The 23992-nt window shown below is 44.9% G+C and overlaps 1 long non-coding RNA gene and 1 pseudogene across 1 annotated transcript; both read left to right on the top strand.

Moving 5' to 3' along the window:
- Positions 1-7389: 7389 nt before the first annotated feature.
- Positions 7390-11471, top strand: LOC103636767 (formin-like protein 20; annotated as a pseudogene).
- A 3131-nt stretch (positions 11472-14602) lies between these two features.
- LOC109941582 (uncharacterized) lies at positions 14603-15020 on the top strand. Its single transcript, XR_002264242.2, has 2 exons — positions 14603-14641; positions 14737-15020. It is a non-coding gene; the product is annotated as an uncharacterized lncRNA (long non-coding RNA).
- The last annotated feature ends 8972 nt before the right edge of the window (positions 15021-23992 follow it).

The raw sequence follows: 23992 nt of genomic DNA, 5'->3' as shown, positions 1-23992 counted from the left end.
AGAGACTCCATTTCTTCATGCATAGCACCCATCCACTTTTCACTATCAGTACACAATATAGCTTCTGAATAATTCAATGGTTCCTGAACATTATCAACTTCTTCAGCAACAGCCAAAGCAAAAGCAGCATTGCACTCTTGAATCAGTCTTTGGGGCCGAACTATCTGCCTCCTAGTTCGGCCTTCAGCAAGAGACTAGGGATGAGACTCCACAACAGGTGATGAAATTTCAGAAACAGAATTTTCAGCAGGTTCAGCAGATGGTGGAGCATGATCATCAACATCCCCTCCGTGCTCCACCTGCACACTGATAGACTCAGAATTCTGGTTAGTAGCACTGGTAGATACAACCGAAGGAAACATGGCAGATTCATTGAACACAACGTTTCTACTAAAAAATGCCTTCTGTGTATCAGGATTCCACAATTTATATGCTTTAACACCAGATCCATAACCCAAGAAAACACACTTAATTGCTCTAGGCTCAAGTTTACCATTATCAACATGTGCATATGCAGTACAACCAAACACTCTCAACTGAGAATAATCATAGGGGGAACCAGACCAAACCTCAATTGGAGTTTTCTTATCGATAGCAGTGGATGGTGAACAATTGATCAAATGACAAGCAGTGGAAGCGGCCTCAGCCCAAAACTTGCGGCTCAAACCTGAGTTGGACAGCATACACCGAGCCTTGGAGATTATTGTTCTATTCATACGCTCTGCCACACCGTTCTACTGAGGTGTATATGGTATAGTGTGGTGCCTCACAATGCCCTCCTTCCTGCAGAAAGAGTTAAAATCACCAGAACAAAACTCCATACCATTGTCAGTTCTCAGAACCTTCAGCTTCCTCTCAGTCTGCTTCTCAACCATAGTCTTCCAAACCTTGAAAGACTCAAAGGCATCTGATTTTTGCTTAAGAAAATAAGGCCAAACTCTGCGTGAATTATCATCAATGATAGTCAACATGTAACGAGCACCACCATGTGAAGGTATACGTGACGGCCCCCACAAATCAGCATGAACATAATCAAGAATATTTTCGGTATTATGAACAGCAGAACTGAATTTTACCCTTTTATGCTTACCGAAAACACAGTGCTCACAGAAATCAAGAGTATCAGCATGGCAGCCATCAAGAAGGCCTCTCTTGCTCAATTCTGCCAAACCAGGTGCACTCATATGGCCAAGGCGCATATGCCAAATTTTAGTAGTCTCAGAATCAGATGCAACAACAGCATTAGCAGAGCCAGAACTACCTCGAAGCACATATAAGTTTTCAGCTTTCAAATCACCTTTAATAACCACAAGAGAGCCTTTTGTTACCTTCATGACACCGTCACCGGCGGTATACTTGTAGCCCTTTGTGTCCAGAGTACTCAGAGAGATGAGGTTCCTGGACATGGATGGAACATGTCGTACTTCAGTCAATGTGCGTACAATCCCATCGAACATCTTGATCTGCACGGTGCCCATGCCAACAACAGTGCAAGGGGAATTATCACCCATCCGAAGAGTACCTCCGTTCTGCACAGCTTCATAGGTACTAAACAGAGATTTTTTAGTGCAAACATGATATGAGCAAGCAGAATCGAGGATCCATTGGGCATCATCAGCAGCACAACCAGCAAAGGCAATAAGAACATCACCATTATCAGAATTATTTTCGGATGCAACAGAGACAGTACCTCCAGTCTTACCCTTCTCCTTGTTCCTCTTCTCCTTGTTCTGCAGTTTGTAACAGTTCTCAATTACATGGTTCGTCTTCTTGCAGTATTTGCAAAATAATTCATCGGATGACCCCCTTGACTTGGAGCGACCCCTCTGGTTCTTCCCCTTTCCTTTGCCACCTGAGTTGGACTTTTTCTGATCAGTGCGGCCACGGACATACAAAGCTTCTCCACTCGAGCCAGCAGCATCTTCCGAGTTAACCATCTGTCTCACTGCGCTCCGGCCCAAGCCTCCCGGCGACGGGCCTCCGCTTCGCTCGCCAACTTGGCCGCCTTCTTCAGAATTTGGATCACAAACTCAACAGTGGCTGCGTGCGACCGTGCGATGAGCCTGTCATTGTGCAGAAATGAGGGCGCCCTAAATCTTGGTTGAGGCATCTGCTGTCTTTGGTTGGTGTGGTGAGCTGCGGTCTATGCTATGGATGTTCATAGGGTCATCTGAAGGAGATATGTGGTAGATTAGATCTGAGATGTTCGTTGTTTATCTCGTTCTAGCTTCAGTACGTGGCATGGGTATAGTAGTTGGGGAGCTTTGTGGCTCGTTTCTTCGCCTTTAGGCAGCTTTACCTCTCTATATCGTCTTCAATGCTCGACCCAAAAAGAGGGCAATCGACTTAAAAGAAGCGGATCAGTGTGACCTCGATCCATACGAATTATAGACCGGAATTTGATATATGATTTATTTATGTGCACTTGCACATCAATTCATCGACCATAGTACATCCTTTTTACTGACAAGCCAGATGACACGTCCTGGTTAGTTCTCTAGCGCTTAGAGCCGACCTCTTCAGGAGAGGCAACGCTCAGGGAAAAAAAACTAAATTTTATTGTCGTATGCAACGCTAAGAGAAAACACTAAATATCATATAATTTATATATCTATAAAAGCTAAAACACTCCATTATTTATAAATGCAAAAAGTAGATCTCATGCTATAATCCCTATATGGTTTTTTTATAAGTTCATACATTTTGGTCATTTTACTACTATACTACTAGTAAATCAACAGGGAATGGCACTCGCGAAAAGAACTGCGAGTACTCGTGCCTAATCCTACAGCCATCGCTACAAAAGACGGCGCAGCCGAAGTTCCACCCTTCCGCCACGTCGCAGCCGCCACCCTTGCAACTTTTTTCCGGCGGCGGTACCGGCACGGAGCCCATGGTCGCTCCGTCCACCACCTTCCATGTCACCTCGCGGACCGCGTGGACGGCTAGCGTGCGGCACCTGACGCACTCCCGGTTGGTCTTCCGGCCGGCCTGCTGCTCGCACCCTTGGGCGCCGCCGCCCTCGCCCCCGTCCTCGCCTTCGACTTGCCTGATGTACCGCTCGGCCTCCTGCCTGTCGTCCCCTCCGTAGTGGAGGACGCCGAGCACGTAGGCCGCCGTCTTGTGGCCCGCGGTGGCCGCGCGCCGGAGCCACTCGACGCCGCCGCGCACCGCAGCCTCGGCCGCGGCCGCGAAGACGAGCTCGAGCCCGCGGACGAAGCAGGCCTCCGGGTTGCCCAAGGCGGCCAGGTTGCCGACGAGGGCGAGGTAGCGGTCGGGCTCGAGCCACCTCATGCGTTCCTCCCGCTCCAGCGCCACGCGGCTCCCGACGGCGCCCTCCTCGCACGCCCCGCGCGTGGCCCGGCACCTGCAAGACAGACAGATTAATCTATAACGAACTCTGTAATAACACGCGCGCGCGTAAAGCGTGGTCTAGTACGACGTGAATGCATGCATGCATGCATGTCGTCGTCGTCAGTGCGGTGCGGTGCGGGGTTGGGTCGTCGTCGGTCGATGGCAAGCGGGCACGTACGTGGCGCGTAGGCTGCAGATGTCCTCCATCGGATGCGGCGATGTCGCGGCGACGCGGGCGGCGATCTCGACGAGCATATCGTGCGGGAGCTCCCGCACGAGCGGCGTCCGTCTGCTGCCCGCCATATATATATAGGGCGCTCGTGCACAGCAGCAGAACGACGACGATGCTGCCGCCTGCTGGCCGCCGTCTACTCGATATTATTCCTAGTGTTGTTTTTGTTATATTCTACAAGATGTATAATGCTATAGCAAACGGAGATGTTTGTCGCGGACGGGATCGATCGACCTGCTAGTCAAGCATCCTTTTATATCTATCTATATATCTATATGGATGACGACGGCGATCACAACGACGTACCGGCCTTTTTAAGTCGGACATGAATACCCGATCGAACGCGTGTAGGAAACAGTTTTCCGATTCCGATTGTGGCATCGGTCCAGTCCCTGGTAGTTGCCGATTTCACCGACGGCATCGCACGTACGCGCGGCTTGGCGTTCGGGTGGCTGTTGCTGCAGCCTGCAGCTCGCCACTCCAGCAGCCTGTGTATATATATCATCTCCGGTGGCTTCGTCGGCCTACACTGTTGGCGCAGACCACGGTCCTCGGGGTCGACGGCTGGCGCGTCGCCGCCTTCCACCTCGTGGCCGCCATTAGCGTCGTCGCCCGTCATCGGGATCCTCAACTGGTTTCCTCGCCGCTGACCCCCATTTATTTCACGAGGGGCGACGACGACACCGCAAGCAGGCTGCGACGGTGCGGGAGGTCGATCGAGGAGGCCAAGTTCGTGGTGCGGATCCTCAAGTTCCAGATCTCCGTGGCTTATTAGGGGTCAGCGGCTCGTTCCCGTGGTCGGCAGCGGCACTCTCGTTCGCGTCCATGTGGTTGGAGTCCAATAATGGCTTCCACGCCGTACGTGTACAACCGGCGGCTAGGCTTCGTGCCGCCTCGAGATGGGGAGACGACGATGAGTGGAGATTAAAATCGGATCTGATTAGAGGGACTCGCATCCTCCCTAAGAGCTGATTTGGTGACCCAGGATCCCGGGAGGATCGGAGAAGATTGAGGGGTAATTTCCCCCTCAGAGCTGATTTGGTGACCCGGGATTCCGGGAGGATCAGAAAGGATTGAGTGGGAAATTAGTTCATTTTCCCCTCAATCCCCTCCAATTCTCCCGGGATCCCCTTGTCACCAAATCAACCCTCAATCTTCTCCGATCCTCCCGGGATCCCCTTGTCACCAAATCAACCCTAACAGATCAACCACCTCCCATTTGGATCTATTCCGAACGTACGTTCATAAATATATGACACTGTTAATTTTTTTGAAAAATTTAACCACTCGTCTTATTCAAAATATTTATTCAAATATATAAAATTTTAAGTCAAACACAAACTACCTTAAATGATAAAACAAATCAAAAAATGATAACTTATTGTTTTTTTAATAAGATGAGTGGTTAAAGTTTTTTAAAAAAAGTCAACGTTGTTACATATTTATGAACAGATGGAGTACTCATGAAAAAACCTCGTTTTTTGGGAATTCATGGACCTATAAATTTTATGGGTTTCATTCCTCGTCGTCGCGCTATGATCGGGCCTGGTAAGTAAGGACCTTTCTGGAGCGAGCTCTGCTTAACTTACCACTACCGGTAGTCGGCCCAGAATGATCTGATCAAAGGCCCGTTATAATATTGTTAAGGCCTTACTTGTTTCCCTTCATTTTGAGGAATCAGAATTTAACTAATAAAGTAGGCTATTTTTTTAGAATATGACATTCTATAACTTTCTAAAATTTATAAATAAGTTTATCTCAAATTCATGAGAGGAGAGATGGAAATTGATTCAATAGATTTACATGCTACTTTTTATTCCTTGGAAGGAGGGAAAATCAAAGGAATTTTGAAGGATTAAAACCATGTAGAAAGTGTTCTATGTGGTTCATTGGAATAAAGGATTGAGCTGCTACAACTCCTATAAAATATCTATGGAATTGAGCATTGTAGTGAGATTTTGAAGGATTTTTAACATGAGGTCCAACCTCTCGAAAATTTTCCTATAGAATTGAAGGTGACATACAACTCTATTCCTAAATTTTTCTCATCCCTATGTTTTACTAATCCACCATTCCAAAGGAAGTCGTAAGGTACAACTTATGCACATTCTTCTACTTACTTTTCTATATCATAAGTGTAGTGTATAACTATCTCTATCACATGATTTAGAATAATATATAAATAATATTGCATATATCTACTAACTATTAAGGGGTTACTGTAGACTGCCCCCGCCGCTACCGCACGCCCGCCCGCAGCGCACACTCCGCGAATCCCGCCGCGAAACGCCCGCCTCCCTACGCCGCGGGTCCCGCCGCCGCTACCGCACGCCCGCCCGCGCGAACCGCCCGCCTCCCACCCGCACGCCCGCTCGCACGCACATTGCCCGCCGCAAAACCCGCCGCCATCCGTTCGCCACGGCCCCGAGCGATTGGTTTTCCGGTTACAGGCTAAAGAATGTTTTCAGACCCCCGATGGTGGCTACCTGCCTGCCTGCCTCCACCATCTTGCTGCCATTCCGTTCCTATTGGTCACACTGTCCTGATCTGGGCAAATTCGAGCTTTCATGGCGCTAATGTTCTGTAACCCGGGGCCCCGACCTTTAGCTTAGCGTGAGGAACCATCTTTAGCTTTGGTGAGCAATCTACAGGGACAAGGGCTGCCCACAGCCACAAAAGCAACGGCTTTTGCTAGGTGCCCCCGTCTTGCAAGGCCAAAAAAGTTTGGTTTGCATATGTTCTACTTCTTCCGGATTAGATTAAGTAAACTATGCTCGCGTTCTTCCTTCAACCTAATGCTTGCACACATCAAGCTATCGCTTCTTTTTCCTAGCTATCCGCGTTGAGTGCTAACATTATCTTTTTATTCATTGTTTGGCTGACTGATGCTAGGATGATCTGCAGACCGAACATGGTAAGAGTTCAATTCACATGCTGTTACAATGAACTGTGCTTCTTTTGTTGAAATCCTGAGTATTGATGCATTTGTTTTCCAGATTACACTTACAGGTTTCATGTTTCTACTGACATCAACATTCCTTGGCTTTGTAAATAAAGTTTTCAATACATATGAAATGGTCATGTATTGTTCTTATATATATAATATATGTGCAAGTTTTTTCCTTTCTTGATGATCATAGTACTACACTACTAATAATTCAGAAAGTTTGAGCATTATTATTGCTCCCATTCTACGTGCAGTTATATTCACCCCATCTAGATACAGCACCCCCCCGAGATGGGTTCACCTTGCTCATGGACTGCTTCTCTTTCTTTATCAGGTTTGAAAGTCTTTATGTGCACTTCTAGCACTTTTTTTTTAATTCAAGGCATCTTCACATCCATGGTATCTTGGTTTTCGTAATCAATTTTGTGGATCTTAGGACCCCTGGATATCTTTCTGAACTTCTCATTGGGGTTTTCGATTTTCCTGGGATCTAATAGCTTCATTTTTATTGAAATATCATGTCAATCCTTCCATTTTTTTAGTTTACATCTAATGGTGTTTATGCAGACTTTTGATGATGTGGATGGAAAACAAGCAAGGCGTACCAACTCATCAAGTCCTCTAGGCGAGATCTTTGACCACGGTAATCTCCAGTTGGAATTTAAGTAGATGTACTCAGTTTTAATAAATACCGTTTGATGCTGACAAGTTTGCATTCTGTGCAGGATGTGATGCGCTTGCGTGTGCTGTAAGACCACCTGTCAATATTTTTTATTTCAAGTGCAATGATTTTCAAGTCGTTGTGAGCTCATTATTTTTTTATTTTGTATACTAGCATCTGCCATAATGAAGAGTCATGACCTGGCTTGTGCTTGGTGAGTCAAGGGCCGGCAAACCGCTACAGCCTCAGCCGGCACTGGCCGCCAAATGGTGTCACGGACCTGCTGCAGCGTCATCGTCGGTTGAAGGTGTTGCCCTCGACAGGTAATCTCTAACTCCATTTAACAGAGATGTATGTTAATGAGGTTTTACTAGGAAGCATCTTTCGCTACGATTATGATTGCTGAAGCAAAGATTACGATATGTCAACCACAAAATATATTAACATTTATGTACAAGCAAAGCAAAAGTATGCGTCACGCCTTAGTTTGCCAGATTATCTGCAAAGCTAAGCTCAGGTACAAGTCCAGAAAACTTCATTTTTCGTAACATATATTTTGTTGTAAATTGTAATAGAGGACAATATCAAATTTTCATATTTGAATGAGAATGGTGTCGTTTTCCTTGTCCTTCCTATATTCAATGAAGCTATTCTTTTAGTACTTATCATGATGATTGTCATAGAAATAGAACCACACAATATGATTTTGGTTATTTTTGCATGAAAACGTGGGCAGCATTTACATGTATTCAATATCAAAATATAACATATCCAACTACTCGACTACATCTACCTCTTCTCATTACTATAACATCCACCTCGTTTGTTTCTACTGCCAACAGGGGGTTTACAGCATCCCTCCCTGCTGCCATTGAGGTTGAAGGGACAACAAGGGTGGTGGAAGAGCAAACGACTATGCAGATCTTGTTGGTCTATAGGAAAATGAGGTTAATATCTTCCAGAAAGGCGACACTTGGTACCCTGGTTGAAGCTAATATGGAGGAGTGTAGTTTATTTTTAGTTCCCAAACAGGTTGCCAACATAGTTTTATTACGTTCATGGAACTAGACTCGTATTTATGGGCTTTCATATTTACGTTAACTAATGTGATTGAAAACATTAGTGTTACCATACAGATTAGTAGGGAATGGTTGTGTAGAATTACAGTACGCATCTATTAACTAATGTCAAAAATTAGAATGTAAATGTTACTTCTAAGTCCATATGTTTGTATGACTGCCATTGCCGTCCTGATTTTCCCTTCTAGATAATTAGTTTGAGCATTTCTTTTTGATGCAGGCATTTCTTTAGCAGTCACCATCGACCTTAGTCCATATTTATTCATTGTAACAAAGGGCTAAACTACAACAGAGCAATATAAGCTTGATTTGTTCATGGTCCATATTTCCAGTTTGTAAATATACATCAAAATGTATTGGTAGAGGAACACTTGTTGCTACCCTTCCTTACCTAAAGTATTATCAGTGTAGGTATTCAATAATGATGTACCCTTTGCAGGATCTTATTGACAGTTTGTGTTCAGTACAGGTGTTTCAGATTCAAAGCAGTCCCTTCCTTTTTTGTACTGGTTATTTCAGTTTTTATTATTCTCGTTGAGCTATGACCTTTTACTTGAGTTAACTATTAGCCATTGTATATAGATAAAATGGTGCTAATTGCTTTGGTAAACTGTTGTTTTCCTCTACTATCACTGCTCCAAACCTCCTGGCCATTATCTGTCTCAAATGCACCCAACTTTGTTTTATTAACAAGTAGCAGTACCTGAAGCACACATAATTTGTTATAATGTAAGGAAATTAGCTACACTTTTTTATCTGTTCAGTGTACAACATATCAGGGGAAGATGTGATTCTGGTTTATGTCAATCAGAGTCGAATTCAGATTTTCACATGATTTTTAAAATAGGCCAAACTATAGTTTTCTCTGCTTAGTGTATAGAAGCAGGTCATGCTCCCTTTTGTTTTTCACATTGTGAGTTCAGTAGGAGATCAACTACCTTGATAGAACCAATTTGATTTATTCTTTGCAGGACTATAGCATCGACGACTTATTTATTCTTTACAGGACTATTGTGAGTCCAGTAGTAGTTACATTTTTATATTCTATATTGTTATTTATTCTCAACTATGACATCCTCTTATGAGTCTTATCCCATTTCAGAGAAAAAGGGATCAATTAGGTCTGCCCATCTACTCATAATTGCCATCACCACATATTCCTTGGTAAAATTCTCATCTTGATTGGTTTGGAGTTGTGTTATGTGTATTTGTAAAATTCTCATCGCCATATAATGTATTTTAAGTTATGTTATGTGTATTTGTATTGGTACTGAGCAGAGATATTTTAATTGCCATCGCCATATACCATGATGGCAATGATAGCAGTATAGATATCAAATAACGAGTAGAACCATGATCATTTATATATACAGTCTTATATCTTAGATGTTAGCATATAAACATAATTGAAAGTCTGGATTTATTGTGTTAAGGCAATGAGAATATTCCTTTGTAGTAGATGATGTTATTCCTTTGGACGCACTTCCTGATAAACTCTCAAAAATAGGCAAGGTAAGCGATTGTAGTTTTATTTTATTGCCTCTCAGTCTCCTTTTAGTGCCGCTGACTTGACCTGAGTTTCTAATATAATTTCTACCAAATTTCATAAGCTTTTGAACGGAGATATCTCGCGGCAACTGTTGCAGCTAGCGCCCTGCAAGAGGCATTGATCTCTAAATCCGTTATCAGGAACATAAGGTATATGGAGACATCTTTTTTACTCAAACCTAAAAACGAAACCCATGCATTTCTTTAGCAGGAAACTGGTGTGATTGGTGTTTTGTTTATTTCTCTGCGTAGACTACAACAAGTTCTTTGAAATTTGCGCTTCAGCAAGGGTCTCCAATCCATTCCCAAATGTAGATCTCTTCCTTGTCGTCTATGAGGATGCTCTCAAGCGGAAGACCAACGCTGCCAAGTTTGTGGCGACCAACGGGGCTGAAGAGGAGGAGTTGTTGGAGAAGAAATCAACTTAGCATTGGGTTGGCGATGCATTAGCCACTATTCTTGAGGCCCTCGAGTTGCTGAATGGTGCCACTGGACCCTTCTCTCGGACGAGGAGCAACGCCACCACCAACAAGCCAAGTGCATTTTCGGTGGAACCATCGAGGACAACAATCCTATTGAAGAAGCAAGCACATGGACCTTCAGCTTCAGCCAAGGTACAGTCTAAGGCGGTGGTGGTTTCACCAAGCTCCTCATCAAGGTGCAACACGTGGAGCAGTAACACAGAGAGCATGAGCGAGACAATCGAGTTTGCCAAGGCCCTACGACGTGAGATGTGCATGTGGTTCCTGACCTTCGTGTTCGAGGCACTGGATTCGAAGATCAGCATAATGTAGATGGCAAGGGAAGCAACATGCTAGCAGCCACGTAACGATGGTCCTCTCGTAGTTCACGAAGATCAGCGACTGGCTGAACCCGGTACGAAAGATCACGACAGCAGAGGGGGACGACAGGACCAAGGAAAAGATCGAGCGCTTGAAGCGCAAGATTTATGGGTTTGTCATTAGCCTCATGGGGTCTGCGTTGCAGAGCCCAGTCCCCAGCACTACAGTAAAACTATAAAATTCCGACGGTCGTATTATGTCCGACGGCCCCATAGATAACCGTCGGACATAAGGGTATGTCCGACGGCCAACAGCGGCCGTCGAAAATAACGGAAAACAGCCGACGGCTGCCAGACTGGCCGTCGGACATTACCTTATATCCGACGGCCCGCCCCCTGGCCGTCGGACATAAGCTTATGTCCGACGGCCTCGTACCGAGCCGTCGGACATAAGGCTTTTTAACGCGCGGATCCGAGCCGTTTCTCTCTCTCTGCCGCCGCCGCCGTCCGAGGAGCACGCCGCGCCGTCGCCGTCGCCGCCACGCTCGTCGCCGTCCCGCCCGGTCGCCGTACCGCCCGCCCCCACTGCTCGTGCTCCGGCCGCCGACGCCCCTTGGTCCGGCCGCCACCGCCCCGAGCTCGTGCTCCGGCCACCACCGCCACAGTCTCTCTCTGCCGCCGCCACGCTCGTGCTCCGGCCGCCACCGCCCCGAGCTCCACCCCGTGCTCCGGCCGCCGCCGCCGCCCCGTTCGACGGTCGCCGCCGCCCCGTGCTCCGGCCGCCGTCCCGTGCTCCGGCCAACGGCCCCGTGCGCCCGCCGCCCGCCCGTGCGCCCATCGCCGGCCGGCTCTCCACACCCGCTAAGTGAGTATACTTAATTAGCAATTTTGTTTATTAAAATTGTATGCTTGTATTAATGTATTTGATTAGAATTGTATGTTTGTATTAATGTATTTGATTAGAAATGTATGTATGAATGCATTTGATTGTTTAGTTTGTTATGTCCGACGGCCAAAATTTGATTACGTAATTAAAGTAGCTTGTTTTAGTTTATTTAGTGGTACTTTAGATAATTTAAATTTTTAATTTCCGAGAGTAATTATTATGCCCTCGGAAATAAGGTCATTTTATATGATTTGTCATTTATAACAATGTTATTTCGTATGTAATATTGTATTGTGGTTTATTAGTTTAATTATTTAATAATGCACGATGATTATAGTTAATCATAGTGTATCGTAGTGTGAACAAACGAAACCTAGGCGTCACCCGTTTCGGCCCAACACACCTTACAAGCGACGCATGTGAGGTATGTTGGGCCAGAATTGTCCCTTTATTGGACAGCCTTGGTGTGATCGACAGAGTCCGTGTTTATGACAAAAGCATGTGCTCCTGCTTAGTTACGGCAGCATAACCTCTCTGTTCTCCAATTGCACCATTTTTAGGCGTGCGATTGGAGAACAGCGGGGTTATGCTGCCGAAATTTCGCACGACCACATGTCTTGTCATAAACACGGCCTCGTCGGTCACTCCTGGGTGGGTTTAGGACCTATCCTTTCCTACAGATGTAGGGGCGTGATTTCTTCGTAAAAACGGATGGTCCGTGCATTACTTATCTAATTAAGTTAACGTCTCGTATCTAGTATGGAGGAGAATCGTCGATGGATGTATGAAGGTTGGAAGAAAAGAGGTGCTCTATCAAGTGAGTGGGTGGCCAAGACTGATGCTTTTCTCGACCATGCTTTTGCTCGGTCAGAGACTGGAACCGATGTTAGGTGCCCTTGTAGCAAGTGTCGGAACATTAATTTCCTTGACAGGAGGACTATGTCGATACATATTTGCAAGAACGGTTATATGCCAGGCTATGAGGTGTGGGTGCACCACGGTGAGGATCCACCTCCTCGTATTGTATCGGAAGTTCAGTCACATGAAGAGGAGGACTACGATAGGATGGAAGAGATGCTTGACGATGTACGCCATGAGTTTCTAACCGTCGATTCGGAGAACCCCGGTCAACTCACCGAGTTTGAGGATCCAGCTACACCTGAGGTTCAGAAGTTCTTCGAGCTCCTTAAAGCTGCCGAAGAGCCGTTGCATGAGCACACAAAAGTGACCGTCCTTGTATTTGTGACTCGACTTATGGCTATTAAGTCTAAGTTTGCATTCTCAAACAACTGTTACAAGGAACTTTTGAACTTGATCAGTGATGTACTTCCGGAGAATCACAAGATGCCAAAGGACATGTATCAGTCTAAAAAACTGTCAGTGAGTGACATATCATTGCTTAAATGTTATTGAAAGTTATGTTTTAATTTCTACATTGATTTCTGTTTGCAGGACTTGGATCGACGACTCGTTCACAGGCACATGACACTACAGGCAGGTGAACATGGTTCTTGGTAATCTTGTTCGTCTGCACTGGCCTGGTCTTGTGACTTTGCCTACTGGCGAGTCTGTCCCTGCCACCACTTGGGAGCATTATCGCTATGCTGTCTGTAGAACGTTTGGCAACACACAAGCACTAGTTTGGGATGCATTCTGGGTATGACTTGTTTATACTATTTTAGTTATTCCATATATGTTTGCTTTTATGATAACACTATGGTTTTTGCAGAAACGGTACAAGTTGCCGGACGATGGATCATATGATATGAACGCTCGTTACGTGTTTGAGTATAACGCGAACGATGCCGTTGCAGATGCAATGTACTATGCACGAATTCAGGCTATAAAGGCATGGTACAGAGCAAATGCTGATGATCGACCGATGCCAAATACAAAGGCCGAGTGGTCATCAATTTACTTGACGGAGGAGCAATACCTAGAGGTAAACAGGTTGTTGCCTCTCATATCGCACGAAGCCATGTATTTGCTTGCTTTATTTAAAAAATTTCATGTAGGTGTCGGTGCCGTGGATGGCCACCCGATCAGACGGTTATCGAGCATTGTGCAGATGGTGGGGTTCCCCTGAGTTTCGTGCCATTTCCGAAAGGAACAGGGGAAACCGTGGAACTGAGTCGTTCCACAACTACGGCGGTGATGGTCATGTGCGCTTGGCTAAGCGAATGGTAAGTCTCAGTTTGTCGTAACTTTGAATTACATAGAAATGTGTCAATATAACTTTTATGTACAGGAAGTCAAATCCGGCCGTACGCCCACGGATGTGGAGGTGTATATGCAAGGCCATAGGGGTTCTGATCCTCAGAATCCTGATGTGTTATGCACTCAGACGACCACCGACCATCTAGTGAGTTTTTGATACTCTATTATGTGTTTGATATTGTTTGCAATGGCATAGGGGTTATGCACTTATATTTGATATTGTTTGCATCCAGGCTTCGTATGGGCAGGAGATGGTTCAACGCCATGGGGAGGAGTACGATTGGAGGAGCCAGCCAATCGACCCTCAGGCAGCATATGCTAGTGCAGGAGGACAAGCCCATGGACGGTGAGATTATTTGATTTGGTTTTCAAAATTGTCATCATATGCTTGCGATTCAACTGAGGCATGAGTTACTATACTAAGTGCATGGTTCACTCTTGTAGGTTGGGTATTTTTGATTCTACGATTGATTCCAGAGAGCTGAGACGCCGTGGACGACAATCCACATCGTCGTCTTCACAGTCGTCCCGTTCACGATCAGCAGCCCATGAGATAGAGCTTGCGGTGTTGCGTCAACAGGCAGAGTACCATCAATCAGTCTTGAGGGATCAATTGGAGTACCAGAGGCAACAATCTGAATACCAGAGACAACAAGCCGAGTACCAGAAGAAGAGGGACGAGTATTATGCAAGCCTCCAGGCCCAAAATCAAGCTCTTCTCTCGGTAAGTTGAACTAACATTTTGTAGCTTATTTTGCAAAACACTTGATGTGTATCTTGTTTGCTCAACAATGACTTGTATATAATTTGTAGCAACTAGCCCAACAAGCGGGCGTCCCGATGCCGACATATGGGATGCCGCCTCCGGACTTTGCACTGCCAATGCCAATGTTGGCGCCTCCACCACCGCCTCCGCCTCCGTCACAATTCCCTATGGTATGTACACATATGCGTGTGTGACATGTTCATAGATGTCTTATGTGTTTAAATGAACAACTGAGTGGTTACTATTTCATGTGCTTGTGTTATAGGGATTTCAGACACCACCCGCTTCAGTTGCCGCACCTGGAGATGGGTCTGGTCAGGACGACACAACACATTCGTGGGTGAACAATCTTTTCAGCACGCATAGTCCAGCCGGAGGAGGTGGCGATGGATATGAGTGATACTGATGTAAAACACTTGTTGAAACCTTTCATGTGAAAGCCTACCCGTCGAATAATGTTCATTTTGGAGTTTGGACAACTATGTTTATGTAAACACTTATTGCAACCATTTGGAACTATGTTGTTATGTTAAATTTTGTGAATGTGAATGCTTATATGATTATATTTGTGAATGTGTGTACTTATGTGAGTATATTTGTTAATGTGAATGTGTATATGTGTATGAATTCTGTTTTGTATTTGCAAATGTCAGATTTTTTAAATTTCAGATTTTTGTGCAATTTCTGAAAAACGTTATGTCCGACGGCTTAGTGTAGGCCGTCAGACATAAGGTTTGTGTTATGTCCGACGGCTTTAAACCGTCGGACATATGCTGAATGTTATGTCCGACGGCTTTAAACCGTCGGACGTAGTAGCTGTGGGCCCAGGCAGCGGTTAAAACGGTTACTCCGCCTTATCTCCGACGGTTGGATAGGGCCGTCGGACATAGCGTATGTCCGACGGCAGCCGTCGAACATACTGTTATTTCGGACGCATTATCCACGACGGCTTAAAACCGTCGGAGATAAGTTAATGCCGTCGGACATAGCTTATCTCCGACGGTTTAGTTCTTATGTCCGACGGTTTTAGCCGTCGGAAATTTCCTCGTTTACTGTAGTGCAGCTCGGTTTCTTCGAGGAGCTGAGGGATGGTGGATGATTAGCATTCCACTAGAATATATGTTGCGTACTTGCTATTATACTTATGACATGCTACATTTTTTTATCGTTATTGCTGGTTAGCGTATGCGCAGAAGGTGGTTGAACTTGTACTTTGAGACCAAATATATATTGTGTACTTGCTATTATACTATTATTTGAGCTTGTCTTTCTTATTGTATTCTTATCTGTTCTTATGAATAATTCTCTTTGTAGAAGTAGAAAATAGGAGGTTGCTGAACCTAAGTTGATCCAAAAAGAGATCAAAGGACTATGTTTGGGGCGAGCGATTTTTGTGTGTGTCATTTCCTCTATACAAGGACTTGGAGAAGGAGCAAAGGAGGCAACCTAGCTCGAAGACGGCGTTGGTGTCCATGAAGGCATACTTTGCAAATGTGATGTCGTAAGACAGGATCAGAAGAACTGAAGCCAGTATCGGAGGGACATAAAAATTGCACTACAGCAAGATGTATCTCTCTCTCTTTCTACATGGTGTTTAGCCGTAAGCCCGTTGCATTTCTGCTGAGGACGTCTAGCATTTTTGATTTTGTCTTACAGGTGGCCAAGCTGAGAAGAAGCTGTGGCACGAAGAGAATGTCCACCAAGCTCTAGAGCGGGAATTCACGAGGCCGCTCGGCGCTCTGCCTCGCCTCCCTCCTTTCTTAATGTCTCAAGTTAGTGCCTTCCTTTGCTTTTCGATAAATTTCACAAGCACGAAGCAGCCTAATCAATAATCGGTTGTCCGTCTAAAGGACTCCGCATTATGATTTCCGACTCTTCTGAATTGTTCCCGGACATTGGAGCTTTTGGCCTCGTTGCAAGTAGCAAATCCCTTGTGCTTAAAGGTTGCAATGTAGTGGTCCGTTGCAACGCATGTGCACTCACCTAGTATAAATATATTAACTTAACTATTTTGTGTCTAAATTATGATTATTAGAATGGAATTCAATTCCGATGAACCAAACAGGATTTATCTTTGATCTTCGTAACAAGTACACACAACCAGTTGAAATAAAACAAACGATGCCCTCAAGGAGGAATGCAAACACTATATATCATAAGTGTAGTGTATAACTATCTCTATCACATGATTTAGGATAATATATAAATATATTATATATATATAAATATATTAACTTAATTATTTTGTGTCTAAATTATAATTATTAGAATGGAATTCAATTTCAACGAACCAAACGGATTTATCTTGATCTTCGTAACAATTACACACAACCAGTTGGAATAAAAAACAAACAATGCCTTCGAAGAATGCAAAATACCATCGGCACTGCTATCCCATGTCTAGCATATTGACAAGCCTTTTTCAACTGCAAGATCGATGCGTGCCAGAAAACTAAGACAAAGCAAGAATATATACTATAGAACACTCTCCTGCTCCCGTTACATGGCTAGTTGTCCACTTGAGGTTTGTTCCGTTAAGCTGGATTGACGAGGATTAAACATGATTAAATCTATTTCTATTCACATTTAAATAGGAGGTAATTTAAATTTTCAAAATCCTCTCCTGCTGGTAGTCCAGTACCACCCATAGAGCTAGTTTGGGAGCCACAAAACCGTACGAGATTGGAGTGGCTAAAATTCCCTCCTTATTCAATTTTGAATGAGAAGGGAATTTTAGCCCCTCTAATCCATCTCGCTCTTTGTTCGTTAATCACTTGGGTGTGGCCGGTCGTGCGGCCGGGGATCGGACAAAGGAAAGATACGTTGTTCCTGTTCACAACGTGCGTGCCCGACGCCTTCAATGCTTGTTACAAAATTAACATTGTCTAAGATTAATTTGATAATACAATATAAAACATAAAAATCAGATTTATTAGCAGATAATGTGTACGCTATTACTTTCGATTGACGTGGCAAATTAGGTGTGGTATTCGATGACCAAATAAATAAAAGGCAAAAAGAACACGTCACAAACTGATCTCGCATCGTCACAAGTCACGCGATAAATAACGTGAAAAAATGTGAAACGTGAGCGGGCGCGCGTGTGTGGGAGCCTCCATACCTTTTATTTGTCTCATGTAAAGAGTATTAAACTCTCACATATATAAGTTTGTTCTTTCCTACCTAAATGAGCAATATGATAATAAAGCCTCATGTCATCTCTACACACCAATTTGGCTTTCTTAGGGTGTGTTTGGTTGAGGAGTGGATGATAATGGAACGGTTCCATTCCTATTTTCTAGATTTTTGGTTTCAATAAAAAGCGAGCGGAGCGACTTTAGAGAAAATTTATCATAAATAGTTGGAGTGCTCCCGTTACTAGCACGTGTCTTCCGCCTCTCTGGCTCCTGCCTCTCCAACAGTGGATGTTCTTCCTCCCCCCCTCCCCTCACCTACCATGGCGACGTCTGACGACAAAACTGCTTTCCTCCAGCAAATCGCCGCCATGATCAAGACTACTCAGCATGCTGAGCAGCAGGCTGTTGCAGCACGCACCCGGGTCCAAGCTACTGCGTCCATTCTTGAGAAGGAACGGGCCACTGTGAAAGGGAAATAGGGTCAAACCTTTTCCTATAAATATTTTGGTGGTTGAAATGCCCAACACAAATAATTGGACTAACTAGTTTGCTCTAGATTATATATTCTACAGGTGCCAAAGGTTCAACATAAACCAATAAAAAGATTGAAGTTAGGGTTCAAAAGAAAGGAGCAAAAGAAACCGAAGTGAACCCTGGTCTGGCGTAATGGACTGTCCGGTGTGCCACCGGACAGTGTCCGGTGCACCAGGGTGGATCAACTTCAAACTCTTCACCTTCGGGTTTCTGAGGTTGCGCTCCGCTATAATTCACCGGACTGTCCGGTGTGCCAGCGGAGCAATGGCTCCCAAGCGCAACGGTCGACTCCAACGGTCGCCTGCAACGTGAACAGTGTGCGGACAGTTCGCGCAGAGTCAGAGCAGCACCAGAAGGCGCACCAGACAGTGAACAGTGCCTGTCCGGTGTGGCACCGGACTGTCCGGTGGCCCAGGTTGTCAGAGCTCCAACGGTCAAAACCGTCAGAACCCTAACGGTTGGGTGACGTGGCTGGCGCATCGGACAGTGTCCGGTGGCGCACCAAACTGTCCAGTGCGCCCATCGACAGCCGCCCTTCCCAACGGCTGTTTTGGTTGTTGGGGCTATAAATACCCCCAACCACCTCCATTCAAGACATCCAAGTTTCGAGCATATTGCATTCAATACAAGAGCTCTAGACTTCACTCCAAGACACAAACAAGAGATCAAATCCTCTCCTAAGTCCAAAATCACTCCAAACACTTAGTGACTAGTGAGAGAGAGAGATTTTCGTGTTCATTTGAGTTCTTGTCGCTTGGATCGCTTTTCTTCTTCCCTATTCTTGTTCTCAAGACATTTGTAATCAAAGCAAGAGACACCAATTGTGTGGTGGTCCTTGCGGGGTCTAAGTGACCCATTTGATTGAGGAGAAAAGCTCACTCAATCTAAGTGACCGTTTGAGAGAGGGAAAAGGTTGAAAGAGACCCGGTCTTTGTGACCACCTCAACGGGGAGTAGGTTTGCAAGAACCGAACCTCGGTAAAACAAATCACCGTGTCATCCGCTCTATTTCTTTGGTTAATTTGTTTTCGCCCTCTCTTTCGGACTCGATTTTATTTCTAACGCTAACTCCGGCTTGTAGTTGTGCTTAAAGTTTGTAAATTTCAGATTTGCCTATTTGCCCCCCCCTCTAGGCGACTTTCAATTGGTATCAGAACCCGGTACTTCATTAGAGTCTAACAACTCGAAGTGATGTCAGGAGAACACACCAAGAAGGAGATCGTGACCGGCGGTGACAAGTCTACAAGCCACGGGAAGGCTCCATCGGGGGAGTCCGGCAACAAAATGAAGGGAGCCCCTTCACATACCAAGTCACATCGGAGTGGCGACAAGAAAAAGAAGATGAAGAAGGTGGTCTACTACGAGACCGATTCCTCGTCGCCATCCACCTCCGGCTCCAACGCTCCGTCCGTCACTTCTAAGCGCCATGAGCGCAAGAAGTTTAGTAAGATTCCCCTACGCTATCCCCGCATTTCTAAACACACTCCTTTACTTTCCGTTCCATTAGGCAAACCACCGGTTTTTTACGGTGAAGATTATTGTATGTGGAGTGATAAAATGAGGCACCATCTAACCTCACTCCACGCTAGCATTTGGGACATTGTCGAGTTTGGAGCGCAGGTACCATCCGTGGAGGATGAAGGCTACGACTCGGACGAGGTCGCCCAAATCCGGCACTTTGACTCCCAAGCCACCACTATACTCCTCGCCTCTCTATGTCGAGAGGAGTATAACAAGGTGCAAGGGCTAAAAAGTGCTAAGGAGATTTGGGACGTACTAAAGACCGTGCATGAAGGGGATGAGGTGACCAAGATCACCAAGCGGGAGACGATCGAGGGGGAGCTCGGTCGATTCATCCTCAACCAAGGAGAGGAGCCACAAGCTATGTACATGTTGGGGACTTGTTCTCAAATGTTATGAATTAAGAACAAGGCAACATAAAATGTTAAATATTAATGCCCTTCGTCCGCTGAAGCATTATCTCCCCAAGGATTTAATGAACTTCGGACGAAGACCATGAGTAGAATATCACGAAGGTCGTACCTTCGTGATTAAACTTACAAAATAATATGAAATAATATATAAAACATAAAACATTAAAGATAGATGTATCAGAAATAGGCAACATCATTCACATGTTTTATTATATGAATCTAAAATGTCAGAACATAGTGTTTAAGTACATTTATACCTTTGCCTTGACAGATAATAATTCCCGAGCAATGCGTTTGCAATTACAGGAATGCGTGAACAGTAAAGGAATATTGTTCACTATTTATAGACACAGGACACAGCCTGTAAGGAGCCCCTTATAAAAGTTTACAATAATGACTCAGACCCTTATGGGCTAAAAAGTCATTCTATCTTTAAGTCGGTTCGATCCTTCGTCTTCGGACATGCTATAACACCGAAGCTTCATGAGTGGTAGCTTCGGTCATCATGTATAAGCAGCTTTAGCTGAAGCTGTTTCTTCCTGCAGGACCTTCGACGACGAAGCATGGTTTCAACAGTAGCCCCTTCGCGGTACTAGATCATTTTTCGTAACGAGCTTGATCCGTGAAAAAAAAGTCTCTAAGGCTTCGGGAAGCCGAAGGTCCGAAAAACACCTTCCCTGAGCTCGTTGCCGAGAAACGATACAGTTTCCGAGCGCAGAGCGGTCCCACCATGCAGGTTCACCTTCTTAGTTTTTGCGGCCCACCGTGCAGTGGGTGCGAGCGACTGTTTGCCCAGTGAAAAAATCCTGACGATTCACCTTCTTACCTGCAGCACTATATAAACATACAGGTAGGTGTGAAGTTACCACAGCATTCATTGCTATTGCACTGTTTTGCTGCCAAAAATTTAACCATAGCCGAAGCTTGATTTTTGCATTCAAACGAAGCTCCAGTTTGGATTGTGCTTCGTCACGAGGATAGCTTCAGAAAAAAGGTTATTGACTTCCAAAGAATTTTTTCAAGAAAATTTAAAATCAGATGGCCAGAATACGCTCCACTGCTAGGGTTGAGTGTGATGGAGACGAGACCGAAACCGTTGAAACTGTTCCGATTTCTGAAGCGATGAGGCGCTCTGGGCTGGTTCCATCAGAGGACACACCTGCTGCCGAAGCAACGCAAGCTGATGTTGAAGAAGTTGGCTCCGAAGATGAATACAGCTGCGGGATGCCAAGCAAACCTAGTCATTTGGACTTTGGAAAGTCCACCATCTCTGAAGCTGATCTTCCAAAAATGGTGAAGCTGGGCTACTTTAGTGAAACAAAAAAGGAGCTGGTTCGTTTTGGTGGGGAGGAGATTACTCCGAAGCCGGAAAAGAATGAGGTGGTTGTGTTCAAAAGCTTCTTTAAAGCAAGATTAAGATTTCCTTTGAATGGGATGATTGCTGATGTTTTGAAGAAGTTTGGGGTTTACCTTCATCAGCTGACCCCTAATGCTATTGTTAGATTAAGTGTTTATATTTGGGCCCTTCGTAGCCAGGGAGTGGAACCGTTCGGTGAAGGTTTCTGCCGAGTCCATGAACTACACTATCAGACTAAAGCCAGAGGAGATGGTCTTCATGAGAATTTTGGATGTTACAACTTTGCTTATCGCAAGACTACGAAGTTTCCAGTGATAAGCTACCGAAGCAAATGGCCAGCCGGATGGAAATCTGAGTGGTTTTATGTTAAAGTTGATAAAGACGAAGATAAATTGGTCCAAAGTCCACTAGAGCTAACCTTCGGAGAAACGAGGCCCCGATGCAACATGATAAGGGAGAGCCCGAGCCAAATTGCTTTGGCTGAATTTCGCGCGATTTCAGATCATATTGGCACTAGAGACTTGGTGCAGGAATTTCTGGCTTTTAAAGTGTTCCCAACAATGAGGGATTGGGAGATGCCGAAGCTGGAGGGAGAAAATAAAAAGGGAGAACTTGTTCGACTGCCGTATTACTACAAGTTTAAGAAACACTTTAAGAAACCCTGCCAGGAGTGGTTGGAAACAATCGAGATTATATGCAACGATATCCTCGGAAATTATTCTAAGAAAGAAGATCAGTTGATGACTGCAGCCTTCGGCACTCGTCCGAAGCGAAGATTGAATCGTGTGCTAGATGCTTTGAATTTTGATTACCCTGATTATGAGCAACTGGGCGGAGATGCCGAAGGCCCAAAGAGAAAGAGGATTGCCAGCGCCCTGGTCAAAGAAAGCACCAAATTGGCCAAAAGGAAAAAGAAATTTCTGAAAAACTGAGCCCTGGACCAAAGGTAGCTATTTCAAAGAAAAGAAAAGCTGCATCTCCAAAACCTGCATCTCCAAAACCAAAGACATTGGCCCGGGAGGAGGAAGCTCTTGCGACACCTTCTGCTGCCGAAGTGGAAGAGATTCTGAAGGTAATGACTGAACCTTTGCCTGTCAAGCTAAGTCCGCTGGCGCCAGAACTGACGAAGTTTTTTCAGAAGGGCAAAGAAGCTTCGGCAGCAGAAAGTCCCACAAAGCCGAAAAAACAAAGAATGATCCAAGTGGTAGATGTCATTCATCAGACACCGCCACCGACCTCGGCGTCAAAAATTGTCACTGCCGATCCCACAGCCATCGGAGCCGAAACCACCGGAGCTGAAACCGGGGGAGCCGAAGCCACCGGAGCCGAAGCTACCGGAGCAAGCACTGAAGCCGAAGCCATCGGTGCCAAAACCGGGACCAACGAAGATCCTAACCTGGAAACTACACTTGATGATATTGACAATATGCTTCTGAGAATGGCTGAAGAAGAAGCTGCTGTGGTTGCAGTGAACACGACAACAGAAAAAGGAAAAGAGCAGATTGAAGACATTTTGGAAAAAGAAAATTTTAATTTTCAAGATATACTTGGACAAGGGTTGTTAGACGCTGAAAAAGAAGAGCTGAAGAAATATGCTATATCTTGTGGATACAAACCAGGGTCTCTGCTATTTGGTGGAGTCAATGAAGGGAAGCTGAGATGCCTTCGAAACCGAACCGAGGCCAAGGTTGTTAGGACCTTCTCCAAAAGCGTTGGCCTGCTGAAGATAGAAGCAGACCTCTGCAGATACCAGCGACAGCATATCGCCGGTAGCTTGCTCTATGCTAATTTCAAGGTAAAAAACTCTCGATTTTTTATTATTATATTTTTTTTATTTTGAATTAAGTTGTTTTCTGACGAAGGTTGTTTTGGCAGAGTATACTTCTAAGTAAAGTGCTGAGAATGCAACAAGATCTTGAGGATGAAAAGAACGAAGCTACCATCAATGATCTAGAAAACAAAGTCAAAAATTACGAAGCTGCTCTGAAGGAAAAAGACTCTGTTGTTGAAGATCTTGAAATCAAAGTTAAAGATCACGAAGCTGCCTTGGAAAAGAAGGACTTCGTCATTCATTCTATGGAAGGTTCACTGGCTGAAGCCCAAGCCGAAAATAATAGGTTAAACAATGAATTACTCAAAAAGTCAGAAAAAACTGAGCAGGAAAAGAAGAACCTCGAAACAAGTCTCAAGACCGAAATCGAGAAGAATTCAAATTTGCAAAAATCATTGAAGGAGCTTCAGGAGAAATGCTTAAATTTCGGCAGCCGATGCGTGCAGCGGCTGAAGGATGTGTTTCACTCAATTGGAGCCAGCTCTGATAAATTTACACCTTCAGCTGAAAACCTGCCTAGCACCTTGGAATACATTGAAGGCGAGGTTGATGCACTTGACGAAGTTATTGCTGGACATGCTGACTTCTGCGCCCTGCTAGCTTCTCGAGGCACAGCCACCGCTTTCCTTAAGGCTGGCTGTACGCACGGAAAAATTGTAAATAGGCCAAACTTCAGCTTGTCACCAGCAGATTTGGTTGACATCCCAAGCCTAGCCCGAAGCATTGGAA

This window comes from Zea mays, chromosome 8 (genome assembly GCF_902167145.1).
Source record: "Zea mays cultivar B73 chromosome 8, Zm-B73-REFERENCE-NAM-5.0, whole genome shotgun sequence".
Classification (NCBI taxonomy): Eukaryota; Viridiplantae; Streptophyta; class Magnoliopsida; order Poales; family Poaceae; genus Zea; species Zea mays.
Note: the sequence above shows the minus strand (reverse complement) of the source record. Positions and strands in the feature narration are given on the sequence as shown.